General features: G+C 43.9%; 1 pseudogene; it reads right to left on the reverse strand.

The window, feature by feature from the left end:
* Positions 1-1544: 1544 nt before the first annotated feature.
* LOC122944256 lies at positions 1545-14545 on the reverse strand (annotated as a pseudogene).
* Positions 14546-15237: the final 692 nt, after the last annotated feature.

Below are 15237 nucleotides of genomic sequence, written 5' to 3' on the forward strand. Positions count from 1 at the left end.
GATATACACCAAACAGTTAGTAAATGACCCCCACTGTGTTGTTTTCATAAAGTACTTATTCAAAAAGAGGAGCCATGGATTTTATATGAATATCAAATGACAACAATAAAAATGCAATTTCCCATTCCACACATCTCGCCCTATGTTAAGAATGTCTGCAGCGTCCCACTAGTGTATGTGGGCACTGCAAAAGCTTGTTATATCATGCTGTATTTCATTCTTATGAAGAATCCCTGTTACCAGGCTGTCAGGTGCACTATATACATTCCACCACTAGATGGGGGTAGCACTACAGTATATATAGCACAGTCCAGGCTAGTTAGGGAGTGTTTAGAGTGTGGGAGTTGAAGGAGATTGAGTGAGGAGCAAGGGGGAAGGAGAGGACCCCCTTCTCTCAGCTCTCTCTTGGGCTCCACGGCCCAGAGGAGCCAATTCATTGTCTCAGTGTCAAGCAAGGAACATAGGCAGAGGTGAACTCTTTATTCTACCGTCTACTCTTCCGGAGAGCCAAGAGGATTTTACTAAGTTTATTGTGGAAAGACAAAGGAAGGACAATAGCCATTATTCTAGGTGCCTTTGTATCAAGGTGAAGGATTTATTAGCTTCCGGCAGCCTCACCGTTACTTCAACGGCAGATAGGCCATCTGTTGCATCACTTGTGTGTAGAGGACGAGGACTTGAGTCACCCTTACTGAGATTTGAGCAAGGCAAAGAGCTGAATACCAGTTAGTACACAACCTCCTACTGTAGCCTGAGAGATAGCCACATATACAGCCTGTTACTGGGATTTGCCACATCCTACCTACATGTTCATAAGAGACTGTTTATAACTGGATGTAAACTGCTGTCAAGATCCTGGTTACAGTAAAGTTCTTAGTTGGATTCAAACCTTGCCTCATTCTTCTATCTCCATACTACAACCACTCTCATCAATTTGCACCACCAAGGTGCTGGCGTCACGACACTACCTAATTCAGGTGCCCAGCCACACAAGCACCCAGAAAATCCAATCACCATCAAGGGCACCTCGATCACCACCTGGCCGGTGTCCCCTGTAATAGGGTGTGCCCCGGAGAATCTGGTGCTGTTCTCCCCTTCACTGCACTGCTGGCCCAGGGAGGCATCTGCTAACCGCGAGTAAACTATGAATTGTTGCACCCGTCGGCCCACCGTGAACCTGACGTGTTCTCCCCTGGGGAACGGCATGTTGCATGTCTATTATTGTCTGTAAAACGGACGAGAATAGGACATGTTGGAACAAACATATGAAGAAGAATTTTAAAGAGTTTTTGATGTTATTTATTTATTTTCCATGTCACTATCTATTTTCTTAAGAAAATTCCTAAAATTCTGCAGGATACAATGAAAGATATCACATATGTAATTATACATGATCCACCATTCACAATGGGTTATTATCAAAGCTTATCCATACTTTCCTTGTACAATGACCTCTGCATAGGTCACAGAACATGCCTAGAAAACTCTCCCATAGAAGTCAATAGGGTCCCCTCTTGATCATTGTGTCTATATAAGGCATATCGCTAAATGTTGTTCAGGCAAAATGGCTGTCCCATAATCATGTTCAAGAAATACAATAATCTACAATTAGAAAATAAAAACAGATCAGGAAATAAATGTATCACTATCTGGGTAACACATTTGCCTTAAGAGTAGTAGCATAGATACGGTGCCATACCAAGCTGATTACATAAAAACCATCACCATTACCAAGCTCATTACATAAGTACAACACCAGAGCCATGCAGTTTAGGACATACATACAGCATCATAATCAAGCTCATTACATGAATACAGCACTAAAACCAACATCAGTACATATATGCAGCACCAGAACCAAGTTGAGGACATAAATACAGCACCAGAACCAAATAAGGTGTAAAGGTTTATTGGGAGACATTGATTCACAAAAAAAAAATGCTACCAGCTATCTGATCAGATGGAGTTAGTGGCAGAATAGATATTTACATTTAGTGACTTACAGGTTATGTTTCCTCTGCAGTTATTCTCTTCCTTTTCTTTCCATCCAACTCAGACCACCATAATGACTTCTCCTGGCCACAACTCATCTCTGTATACAAACTCTTCTTAGTGCCTCACAGTGTGCCCAGAATATAATAGCAGAATACACTTTGCAACTGAATACAATCATGTCACATAATACGTATGCCCCTTGAAAATAAAATGCCATGCACACAGCAACCATAATGGTAATGCCACATGCTTGATGGTCCTGTAGATAGCGTCAAACACTCAGTTCCTCCATATATAATGCCTCATGCTCTGTGCCTCCTGCATATAGTGCCATGTGTCCTGTGCCCCCTTTATATAGCGGTCCTTTCTCTGTGCCCCTTTATATAGTGCCCTTGGTCTGTGCCAGTGCCAGGATCTCTGCCCCCTTTACATAGTACCTCACGCTCTGTGTCCCTGTGCAAACATACTCATCTGTCCCTGGTCCCACAATATCATCCAGTGATTCAGGCCTGGTCAGGACTACTCCTGCTGAACTTCACAGCTGGCAGTTGTGCAGTCTGCATAAAAAAAGCACCAAAAGGCAGGGCAGGAAAGTAACGGTGCTCTTGTCCGTTACAGTTAACAGTGTAACCTTTGGACACAGATACAGTTGAGTGCAGCAGGTCCAGAAAATGGGTGAATTCCTGGACCCAAAGCCCAAGTGACTCCTGGGACCAGAGGCAGCTCTTCCATTAGGCCACTTAGACCGCCGCCTAAGGCCTCGCGCTGGTGGGGGCCTCGCTGTGGCTCCCACCAGCACCTGACACCGCCGCAATTTAATTGTCTGCACTCTGCTTCTCCGGACCTAGTGAAGACATTAACTTAAGACAAGCCGCCACGGCCAGGCCGCTCGAGCCCCTCTGCTCTCTGCCTCTTTAAGAGAGCAGAGGCTGCTGGGGCTCAGAGTGTGCCGCCGCACAGGCACGTCTCTAAATGCAACGGCAGACCCGCCCCACCCCCAGAGCTCTAGGCAGGCAGGGAAAGAAGGAGCGCCAGCCGCCAGGTCCCTGCTCACCCCACCGGCTGTGTCTGTTGTCCAGTGACCCGACCCGACCGTTCTGGCTGCCGCCAGCGCCGCCCTGAAGACAGTCAGTGGTGGTGGACTGTCACTGTGGAGTGTGGACTGGTGCCACCGAACCGAAGAAGAATCCTCCAAGGTGTTCAGGTGTGTGTCCTTGTCCTGCTGGCTGCTGTACCCCCCCTGAGTCCCCCCTTCCTGGCAGTGTGGTGGGCAAATTACTTAATGGGGGCAGTGTAGGGGGCAAATTACATGATGGGGCAGTGTGGCGGACAAATTAATGGAGGCACTGTGGCAAACAAATTAATGGGGGCAGTGTGGGGGGCAAATTACTTAATGGGGCAGTGTGGGGGGCAAATTACTTAATGGGGCAGTGTGGGGGGCAAATTACTTAATGGGGCAGTGTGGGGGCAAATTACTTAATGGGGGCAGTGTGAGGGGCAAATTACTTAATGGGGGTAGTGTGGGGGGCAAATTACTTAATGGGGTAGTGTGGGGGCAAATTACTTAATGGGGCAGTGTGGGGGGCAAATTACTTAATGGGGAGAATGTGGGGGGCAAATTACTTAATGGGCGTAAATTACACAGTGTGGGGCAGATTAAATAATGGGAGCAAATTACATAGTGTGGGGCAGATTACATAATGGGAGCACTGTAGGGGGCAGTATTACTAATGAGGGCATTCTAGAAGGGAATTACTATTGGTGGGACTATGAGGAGCACTATTACTATGGAGGCACTATTATTTCTTCAGGATAGTATTTGGGGGTATTGGGGGCACAGCGAGCATCAAGATAACACTGTGGGGGCTCCAGGTTGGGGGATGATGATAGAAAAGTAAGGAAGCTAAGATGTCTGTGTGTCACACTCTGCAGAGATGAGGCGGCTGAGAGAAGTGTCCGGACTGAATGGAGAAGATGATGACAGAGAAGATCTACATCGGAGGAGACGTCACATGGAAGGCCCTGGATGTAACAGGTATGTGCTGCTGTATAGCGAGTACAGCAAAATGTGTGTGTGCGGGGGGAGGGTCGATTTAGAGAACTAGGCCAGGGTTAATGCAAAGTGTTAATATGCACTGTGAATATAAGCCCTGTACTGTGTTGTCACTGTGCATATTAACCCTTTACTGTGATGTCACTGCATATTAAAGGGGTACTCCGGGATAGGAAAATAAATCCCCTATCCAAAGGATATGAGATAAGTGTCTAATCGGGGGAAGGGGGGTCTGGACGTTGGGATCCCCGATGATCTCCTGTATGGTACTGCGGATCTCCTTGTGCTTGGAGCGGTGGTCAACACTCCCCCTTAATGTATCTATGGGAGAGCCGCAGATACAGCACTTGTGTATCTCCGAGTCTTCCATAGAGATACGTGGAGTGGGAGTGTTGACCACACCACTGCTCCGTGCGGTGGTTGACACAGCTTATTTCTAGAGGATTGAGCCGTGGCGCCGTACGGGAGAACACGGGCATCCCAACGATTTTCGTGGGGCCTCATGTTTGAGTTTCGCCTAAGGCCGCATAAAGTCTAGAGTTGCCTCTGCCTGGGACCCCTGTCTGCCGCTAGTTGGACGTCACTGCACAAGGCTCATCTTATTTTCAGTGGAGATAGGCTTTATTAAAAGCTACACCATGATCCTGTGAGGAGACACGTCCCTGCAGATTGCTAATGAAAGAAGTGATAACTCATGTTCACCGCTTTCAGCCGTTAAGAAAAAATAGAAACCTGGAAAATGATTAGGGTTAATTTGCTGTAGGCATGAGACTTTACAGTGCTGAATCTGCGTGACCTGAAAAAAATGTTAATGTCAGTCTTTGACATCAAGCGATTTTCTTTTTTTAGCTTTTTCTACAGGGTTCTTATTTGAAAAACAGCTGAAAAGTAGGTGAGAGGTGAAGTTGCTGTTGTGCTGGGCGCATGAATGTGGGTTAAACCATAAAGCCTACATTGTCAGAACAGCTGTCTCTTCAGTTTAAAAACAACAGTACGGAGAAAGCAGTTATCCTGTTCACCGAAATCTCAATTACTGCTGCAGTCATTTATTACTTAGTATTTATTTAGTGGTAACTTATTTTACAGCTCAGTATAGTTAAGGCTACTTTCACACTCGCGTTTCGTGCGGCTCCGTCATGGACGGATCCGTTCAGATAATACAACTGTCTGCGTCTGTTCAGAACGGATCCGTTTGTATTATATTAAACATAGCCAAGACGGACATTGAACACCATTGAAAGTCAATGGAGGACCCAATTCATTTTCTATTGTGCAAGATTGTATCTGTGAAAACGGATCCGTCCCCATTGACTAAGGCTACTTTCACACTGGCGTTTTGGTTTCCGTTTCTGAGATCCGTTCAGGGCTCTCACAAGCGGTCCAACACGGATCAGTTTTGCCCTAATGCATTCTCAATGGATAAGGTTCCGCTCAGAATGCATCAGTTTGCATCAGTTCAGTCTCCATTCCGCTTTGGGGGCGGACACCAAAACGCTGCTTGCAGCATTTTGGTGTCCGTCTGACGAAACTGAGCTAAACGGATCCGTTCCAACACACAATGTAAGTCAATGGTGACGGATCCGTTTTCTATGACACAATAAAAAATGGATCTGTCCTCCATTGACTTTCTATGGTGTTGAAGCGTCTTGGCAATGTTAAAGATAATACAAACTGATCCGTTCTGAACGGATGCAGACGTTTGTATTATCTGAATGGATCCGTCTGTGCATGAATGATCCGCACCAAACGCGAGTGTGAAAGTAGCCTTACATTGTGTGCCAGGACGGATCCGTTTGGCTCAGTTTCATGAGACGGACGTTTTGGTGTCCGCCTCCAGAGCAGAATGGAGACTGAACGGATACATTCTGAGCGGATCCTTTTCCATTCAGAATGCATTAGAATGTAAACTGATCCGTTTTGGCCTGCTTGTGAGATCCTTGAACGGATCTCACAAACAGAAAGCCAAAACGCCAGTGTGAACACATGCACATCAGCCTCCATCTGGCCCACCATTTAACTGCTTAAAGAGGTTGTGCCAGGGTTGCCAAACAGAATTTTTCTTTTTTCTGGACAACTTATCCCAAAATCATGGACAGCCAACATTTTTTTACAGACAAATTGGAAAACTGTAATGAATTATAAAGATTATAAGCACTGGTTAATTTCCACTGTGTATTTTGTAGTCTGAGACACTTCCTGTTTCCCTCGGACTGGCCAGCACTGGTGACATGCTGCAATGCTGGACAATCCACGGGCAGGGCTGGACAAGCAGAAAGTGTCTTGAGCTACCAAATTCACAGTATGCATCAGGTCATGAGAAGTAGTGCAGACCAGTGATGGCCAGTTCGCATTGTTCGCCAACGAACACATTCGGGCTGCCATCTTGATTCACAAGTCCGGCGATGCACAGGTAAGTCCTTACCTGTGCAGCGAGCAGGTCTGAAATCAAATGCGGTCACCGGGAGCAGGCAGTTCCGAGAACAGCCGCTGGGGGCCTCCATTGGGCTGTTCTCGGAACTGCCTGCTCCCAAGGACCGCATTTGTTTCAGACCGGCTCGCGACACAGGCACAGGTAAGGACTTACCTGTGCATCGCTGGACTTGTGAATCAAGATGGCAGCCCGCATGTGTTCGTGGGCGAACACTGCGAACTGGCCATCACTGGTGCAGACATCTTGTATGACAGAAAAGGAGTTGGTGGATCAGAGGATTACCAGCTGAATATGTTCTGACTTTAAAATTGGCACAACTGAAATATACAGTCATGTGAAAAAATTAGGACACCCTTTGAAAGCATGTGGTTTTTTGTAACATTTTTTATAAAAGGTTATTTCATCTCCGTTTCAACAATACAGAGAGATTAAAGTAATCCAACTAAACAAAGAAAACTGAAGAAAAGTCTTTTCAAGATCTTCTGTAAATGTCATTCTCCAAAAATGCCTATTCTAACTGAGGAAAAAGATAGGACACCCTCACATGTATTCCCTCTTAAATTGGCTCAGATCTCACACAGGTATATCACACCAGGTGCACATAATTAGTAGATCGTTACTCTGCATGTTGAATGAGGCTTGCCCTATTTAAACCTCAGACATTTAGTTTGGTGTGCTCCTGACTGTTGAAGTGAGAGTGAGCACCATGGTGAGAGCAAAAGAGCTGTCAGAGGACTTCAGAAAAAAGATTGTAGCAGCCTATGAGTCTGGGAAGGGATTTAAAAAGATCTCAAAAGATTTTGAAATCAGCCATTCCACTGTCCGGAAGATAGTCTACAAGTGGAGGGCTTTCAAAACAACTGCCAACATGCCCAGGACTGGTCGCCCCAGCAAGTTCACCCCAAGAGCAGACCGCAAGATGCTAAAAGAGGTCTCCAAAAACCCTAAAGTGTCATCTCGAGAACTACAGCAGGCTCTGGCTACTGTTGATGTAGAAGTACATGCCTCTACAATCAGAAAGAGACTGTACAAGTTTAACTTGCATGGGAGGTGTGCAAGGAGGAAACCTTTGCTTTCCAAGAGAAACATCGAGGCCAGACTGACATTTGCCAGAGATAAAGTTGACAAAGACCAGGACTTCTGGAATAATGTTCTTTGGACAGATGAGTCCAAAATTGAATTATTTGGACACAACAGCAGAGGACATGTTTGGCGTAAACCAAACACAGCATTCCAAGAAAAGAACCTCATACCAACTGTGAAGCATGGAGGTGGAAGTGTCATGGTTTGGGGCTGCTTTGCTGCAGCAGGACCTGGTCAGCTCACCATCATAGAATCCACGATGAATTCTACTGTGTATCAGAAGGTGCTTGAAGAACATGTGAGACCATCAGTTAGAAAATTAAAGCTGAAGCGGAACTGGACCATGCAACATGACAATGACCCAAAACATACTAGTAAATCAACCAAAGATTGGCTGAAAAAGAAGAAATGGAGAGTCCTGGAATGGCCAAGTCAAAGTCCAGATTTGAATCCCATTGAGATGCTGTGGGGTGACTTGAAAAGGGCTGTACGTGCAAGAAACCCCTCAAACATCTCACAGCTGGAAAAGTTCTGCATTGAGGAGTGGGGTAAAATTTCCTCAGACCGATGTCGAAGACTGGTAGATGGCTACAAGAACCGTCTCACTGCAGTTATTTCAGCCAAAGGAGGTAACACTCGCTATTAGGGGCAAGGGTGTCCTATCTTTTTCCTCAGTTAGAATAGGCATTTTTGTAGAATGACATTTACAGAAGATCTTGAAAAGACTTTTCTTCAGTTTTCTTTGTTAAGTCGGATTACTTTAATCTCTCTGTATTGTTGAAACGGAGATGAAATAACCTTTTATTAAAAATGTTACAAAAAACCACATGCTTTCAAAGGGTGTCCTAATTTTTTCACATGACTGTAAGGGTTAAAGGTTAGTTTTACAGCCTAGAATGTTAGCTTTCAAATGATAGCTCTTGTAGCAGATATAGAAAAAGAAAAAAGAAAATGGATGTGCCCGATCCAACATACAGGGAGTGCAGAATTATTAGGCAAGTTGTATTTTTGAGGATAAATTTTATTATTGAACAACAACATTGTTCTCAATGAACCCAAAAAACTCATTAATATCAAAGCTGAATATTTTTGGAAGTAGTTTTTAGTTTGTTTTTAGTTTTAGCTATTTTAGGGGGGTATCTGTGTGTGCAGGTGACTATTACTGTGCATAATTATTAGGCAACTTAACAAAAAACTAATATATACCCATTTCAATTATTTATTTTTACCAGTGAAACCAATATAACATCTCAACATTCACAAATATACATTTCTGACATTCAAAAACAAAACAAAAACAAATCAGTGACCAATATAGCCACCTTTCTTTGCAAGGACACTCAAAAGCCTGCCATCCATGGATTCTGTCAGTGTTTTGATCTGTTCACCATCAACATTGCGTGCAGCAGCAACCACAGCCTCCCAGACACTGTTCAGAGAGGTGTACTGTTTTCCCTCCTTGTAAATCTCACATTTGATGATGGACCACAGGTTCTCAATGGGGTTCAGATCAGGTGAACAAGGAGGCCATGTCATTAGATTTTCTTCTTTTATACCCTTTCTTGCCAGCCACGCTGTGGAGTACTTGGACGCGTGTGATGGAGCATTGTCCTGCATGAAAATCATGTTTTTCTTGAAGGATGCAGACTTCTTCCTGTACCACTGCTTGAAGAAGGTGTCTTCCAGAAACTGGCAGTAGGACTGGGAGTTGAGCTTGACTTCATCCTCAACCCGAAAAGGCCCCACAAGCTCATCTTTGATGATACCAGCCCAAACCAGTACTCCACCTCCACCTTGCTGGCGTCTGAGTCGGACTGGAGCTCTCTGCCCTTTACCAATCCAGCCACGGGCCCATCCATCTGGCCCATCAAGACTCATTCTCATTTCATCAGTCCATAAAACCTTTCATAAAATCAGTCTTGAGATATTTCTTGGCCCAGTCTTGATGTTTCAGCTTGTGTGTCTTGTTCAGTGGTGGTCGTCTTTCAGCCTTTTTTACCTTGGCCATGTCTCTGAGTATTGCACACCTTGTGCTTTTGGGCACTCCAGTGATATTGCAGCTCTGAAATATGGCCAAACTGGTGGCAAGTGGCATCTTGGCAGCTGCACGCTTGACTTTTCTCAGTTCATGGGCAGTTATTTTGCGCCTTGGTTTTTCCACACGCTTCTTGCGATCCTGTTGACTATTTTGAATGAAACGCTTGATTGTTCGATGATCACGCTTCAGAAGCTTTGCAATTTTAAGAGTGCTGCATCCCTCTGCAAGATATCTCACTATTTTTGACTTTTCTGAGCCTGTCAAGTCCTTCTTTTGACCCATTTTGCCAAATAATTATGCACACCTGATATAGGGTGTTGATGTCATTAGACCACACCCCTTCTCATTACAGAGATGCACATCACCTAATATGCTTAATTGGTAGTAGGCTTTTGAGCCTATACAGCTTGGAGTAAGACAACATGCATAAAGAGGATGATGTGGTCAAAATACTCATTTGCCTAATAATTCTGCACTCCCTGTATGACAGACACCGTTGCCAGAAGAACTCTATTGACTATTGTTATGTTCAGCGGGTACAAACCCGCTGTTCCATGAGTACACCCCTTGTTCTTCATAATACCTCTGATGGTGAGGATAGACAGGTGCTACCTCTAAGGGACATGTGGTAACCAGGACCTCGGTGTGGAACCACTGGACTGACCTCCAGGTGGTAGGTACACCCAGAGGGCGCTGGGAGGCCAGAGGCTGATCAGGCAGAGGTGTAGTCAGGGTACAAAGGGGGAGGTCGAGGCAGACAGCAAAGAAGCAAAGTCTGTGAATGTAGTTCTAGGTCGGGGCAGTCAGCAAATAGGCAAAGTCTCTTTATACAAGAAGCAGGGTCTGGTGCAGACTCACACAATAGGGCTAGCGACCAAATTGCTCAGGCGCCTTCCTGTAGAAGGAGGTGCCTTTAACCCTCCTCTTATGTTAGCTTTCTGTTACTATCCATGATGTTAACGGGTCGGTTTTGACCCGTGTCTTAAATCAGCCATAAAATACTCTCTGAACAATTATTTATCATCCAATTTGTTTCTTACCTCTTGGTTACCTTGTTAGGCTTCTTTATCCTTGAAAAGATTGGTTTTAATATTTTTGGTGTGACCCCTTAGACCTTTCTTTTGATAGCATACCTCTCATTTTCAAATTAAAAAAATGGTAAAATAAACCTCAATAGAATATTATAAGTAAATAAAAGGTTGTTATGTCACCAGAATGTTGCTGAGGAGTATTTGAACACATCTCTTAACTTTTTTTTTAAATATTTTTTTATTTTATTTTAATAACATTAACTATAATAACATTGATGGTGTTAGGGTCAATTTTGACCCATATATATTTACTTCAATAAAATAGCCAAAAGTCATTTTTTTTAACATAAAACGTTCATAAACAATGAAAAGCAAGTAATAATACAAAATGTAGACTTGCAAGGTCAAACAAACAACACACAATCAAGCAAGGCAAACCAATAGAAATCAAGTACTACTTTCAAAGCATCTTTGTGCAGGAACTTGCATGTGTTTGTGTGGGTGTTTTTAGATGCATGTGTGGCAAAAGCTGACACTTTTAGCATGTTCTTTGCAGATATATTTTTTACAGTGGAAGCATACCGTGTGTGTCTTTCTGTCCTTATTGCTGGGGCAGACCTGATACCTCTTTCTTTTAGAATCAGATGGCATCACTGGAGTTGTGGCTGTGGCTGTGCTGGTTGATGTTGAGGCAAGGCTAGATGATGATGAGGATGCTGGCACTGATTCTCTTTGTGTTGTTGATGGTGTGGATGGAGTGCTTGATGAACTCTGCATCTGTCTGATCACGGCTGCAGCCATTGGATCTCGAGACACCCGTTTCCTTTGCTCAATGTGTGCCTTGACAAGGGAACTTCCTAGCTCCTTGAGAAATATTCTCCGCTTGTTATTTTTTTGTGTGTTCCAACCTGGGTGGATGTGGGTCCATAACACAAATGCATTGTATGCAGACACATCTAGGATGTTAGAAAACACAGCCATCGGCCATCTCCTGGTCATTCGCTGACAAGTATAGGTAGCAGTCAGCTTGTCCAGGTTGTCCACTCCTCCTTTGTTTTTATTGTAATCCAGGATAATTGTGGGCTTTTTGTCACTTCTTGATGACATAGCTGCATCTTTGTGAAAAGTGGACATACAGTACAGACCAAAAGTTTGGACACACCTTCTCATTCAAAGAGTTTTCTTTATTTCATGACTATGAAAATTTTTGATTCACACTGAAGGCATCAAAACTATGAATTAACACATGTGGAATTACATACATAACAAAAAAGTGTGAAACAACTGAAAATATGTCATATTCTAGGTTCTTCAAAGTAGCCACCTTTTGCTTTGATTACTGCTTTGCACACTCTTGGCATTCTCTTGATGAGCTTCAAGAGGTAGTCACCTGAAATGGTTTTCACTTCATAGGTGTGCCCTGTCAGGTTTAATAAGTGGGATTTCTTACCTTATAAATGGGGTTGGGACCATCAGTTGCGTTGTGGAGATGTCAGGTGGATACACAGCTGATAGTCCCACTGAATAGACTGTTAGAATTTGAATTATGGCAAGAAAAAAGCAGCAAAAGTAAAGAAAAACGAGTGGCCAGCATTACTTTAAGAAATGAAGGTCAGTCAGTCTGAAAAATTGGGAAAACTTTGAAAGTGTCCCCAAGTGCAGTCACAAAAACCATTAAGCGCTACAAAGAAACTGGCTCACATGCGGACCGCCCCAGGAAAGGAAGACCAAGAGTCACCTCTGCTGCGGAGGATAAGTTCATCCAAGTCACCAGCCTCAGAAATCGCAGGTTAACAGCAGCTCAGATTAGAGACCAGGTCAATGCCACACAGAGTTCTAGCAGCAGACACATCTCTACAACAACTGTTAAGGGGAGACTGTGTGAATCAAGCCTTCATGGTAGAATATCTGCTAGGAAACCACTGCTAAGGACAGGCAACAAGCAGACGAGACTTGTTTGGGCTAAAGAACACAAGGAATGGACATTAGACCAGTGAAAATCTGTGCTTTGGTCTGATGAGTCCAAATTTGAGATCTTTGGTTCCAACCACCGTGTCTTTGTGCGACGCAGAAAAGGTGAACGGATGGACTCTACATGCCTGGTTCCCACCGTGAAGCATGGAGGAGGAGGTGTGATGGTGTGGGGGTGCTTTGCTGGTGACACTGTTGGGGATTTATTCAAAATTGAAGGCATACTGAACCAGCATGGCTACCACAGCATCTTGCAGCGGCATGCTATTCCATCCAGTTTGGTTTTGTTGGACCATCATTTATTTTTCAACAGGACAATGACCCCAAACACACCTCCAGGCTGTGTAAGGGCTATTTGACCATGAAGGAGAGTGATGGGGTGCTGCGCCAGATGACCTGGCCTCCACAGTCACCGGACCTGAACCCAATTGAGATGGTTTGGGGTGAGCTGGTCCGCAGAGTGAAGGCAAAAGGGTCAACAAGTGCTAAGCATCTGAGAACTTCTTCAAGACTGTTGGAAGACCATTTCAGATGACTACCTCTTAAAGCCCCTCAAGAGAATGCCAAGAGTGTGCAAAGCAGTAATCAAAGCAAAAGGTGGCTACTTTGAACCTATAATATGACATATTTTCAGTTGTTTCACACTTTTTTGTTATGTATATAATTCCACATGTGTTCATTCATAGTTTTGATGCCTTCAGTGTGAATCTAGAATTTTCATAGTCATGAAAATAAAGAAAACTCTTTGAATGAGAAGGTGTGTCCAAACTTTTGGTCTGTACTGTAAGTATCACTTTTTTTTTTTTTTGTGGACAATATGAAACAACAGTGGTGGTGTCTGTAAAAGCAAATTTTGAAGAAAGTGAAGCTCTGTCCTTCACCTGCAAAATTTCAGTGTGCAGCTCAGGTTTATTTATTTTTATTGTGCCTACCATGGTGAGTTTCCTCCTGAGAAGTTCTTGTCCAAGGTCATAGCTGGTAAAAAAAAATGTCAAGACGTGATATTGTTACCCCGCAGTCCAGTAGTCAAATCAAGGACTACACGTTGTCCTTGTTTTTTCTCAGGGATGCCACTTTTGAGTTTGCCGGTGTAAATCTGTAGGTTCCATGCATAGCTTGTTTTTTCATCACAGGCTGCCCAGATTTTTATGCCGTATTTGCCTGGCTTACTGGGCATATACTGCCGGAAGGGGCAATTTCCACGGAAAGGGATCAAACGTTCATCTACTGTTACCTAAGGCCCAGGGTTAAACATTAGTGGAAGGAGCTGAACCCATTTCTCCCAGACATCCCTTATGGGAGCAAGCTTGTCAGATTTTGCTCTAGTATCTCTGTTGTCAAATCTGAAAACTCTTGATATCATTCGAAAGGTGTGAAGTGACATTGTTGCTGGGAAGATATATCTGCCTCTTGACTTGTCCCAAAGACTATCAGTGGCCTCCAGCGAGAAGAAGAAAACCAATATAAGCATCTAGGCATTCCTCATTTATGTCATTCCACATGTTGCCATGGTCTTTTTTTCCTTCAAGGTTTGTCATTGCAATGATCACTTTTTTTAGTGACAATGGCATGAACAGTTCAAAACATGTTTTGATGTCACTTACTCTCGTCACAGCAAACCTTGTGATCCCAGGGGTCATTTTGATTACATCTGCAGCAGCTGCCCTGCCATGTAAGTCAGGAGGTTCTGAACTCCAACAGATCTTACCACTTTTTGATTTGAATGTTTCAGCAGGAACAGCAGCAGGTTCAGCACTGGTGGCCTCCTCATCAGACTCATCAGATGTGTCTATGTATTCTGGTTGATACTCTACTTCATCTTCTGCCTCAGAAACCTGCTCATCCATATCGCTATGCTGCTCTGTGTCCTCTGTCTCATTTTCATCCAAGATATAATCCAGTATTTGGCTTCCTGTAAATCTTCTCACTCTTGCATGCTGCATATTGGAGATGATTACTCTGCAAGTCAGCAACTCTGAAATGTATTGGTCCTATGTTTCTTTACTTTATTTCGAGAAGCAGACAAGCAGGCAAAGAGATGGGCCCCTCGCTAACTACAGCTCCCAGGGCTGAGAGGTGATTGGCTGTCAGTGTTACTAAGCAGAGAGAGTGTTTATGATTTCAGTTTTGGCACTTATTAGTGTCCTATAATCCTATATTATAACTGGGTCAGAATTGACCCTAACACCATAAACGTATTAATTTTAACCACAGTATTTTATAATTTAGTGAAAAGGATTCTTTTTCTATGACATTGTTTAAATAGAGGTTCCTGACAAAGTAAAAAAATCTTGATGCAATAAACAAATTTATGTGATACTTATAGACATTCAAAACCTGAAAACGGGTCGGTTCTGACCCTAACATAAGAGGAGGGTTAAATACATCTTGCAGACCAGCCATAGGCTGGGGAAGATAGGAGGCAAGCTTGTGCTGCCCGCACAAGCCCTATATGCACAGAAGAAACTCTGAGCCAGACTGCAAGCTCTGCTCAGAGCCATGAGGGGGATGTCGGCGGAAGGAGCGTAGACCACAGCTATGAACCCCGCTGCCCATGCCTGTCAGCATGGCACACAGCAGTGGGGAGAAGTGTGGAAGCCCAGCACCCGTGCCTACATGTGGGGACAGAATCTCA

Source organism: Bufo gargarizans, chromosome 7 (genome assembly GCF_014858855.1).
Source record: "Bufo gargarizans isolate SCDJY-AF-19 chromosome 7, ASM1485885v1, whole genome shotgun sequence".
Lineage (NCBI taxonomy): Eukaryota > Metazoa > Chordata > Amphibia > Anura > Bufonidae > Bufo > Bufo gargarizans.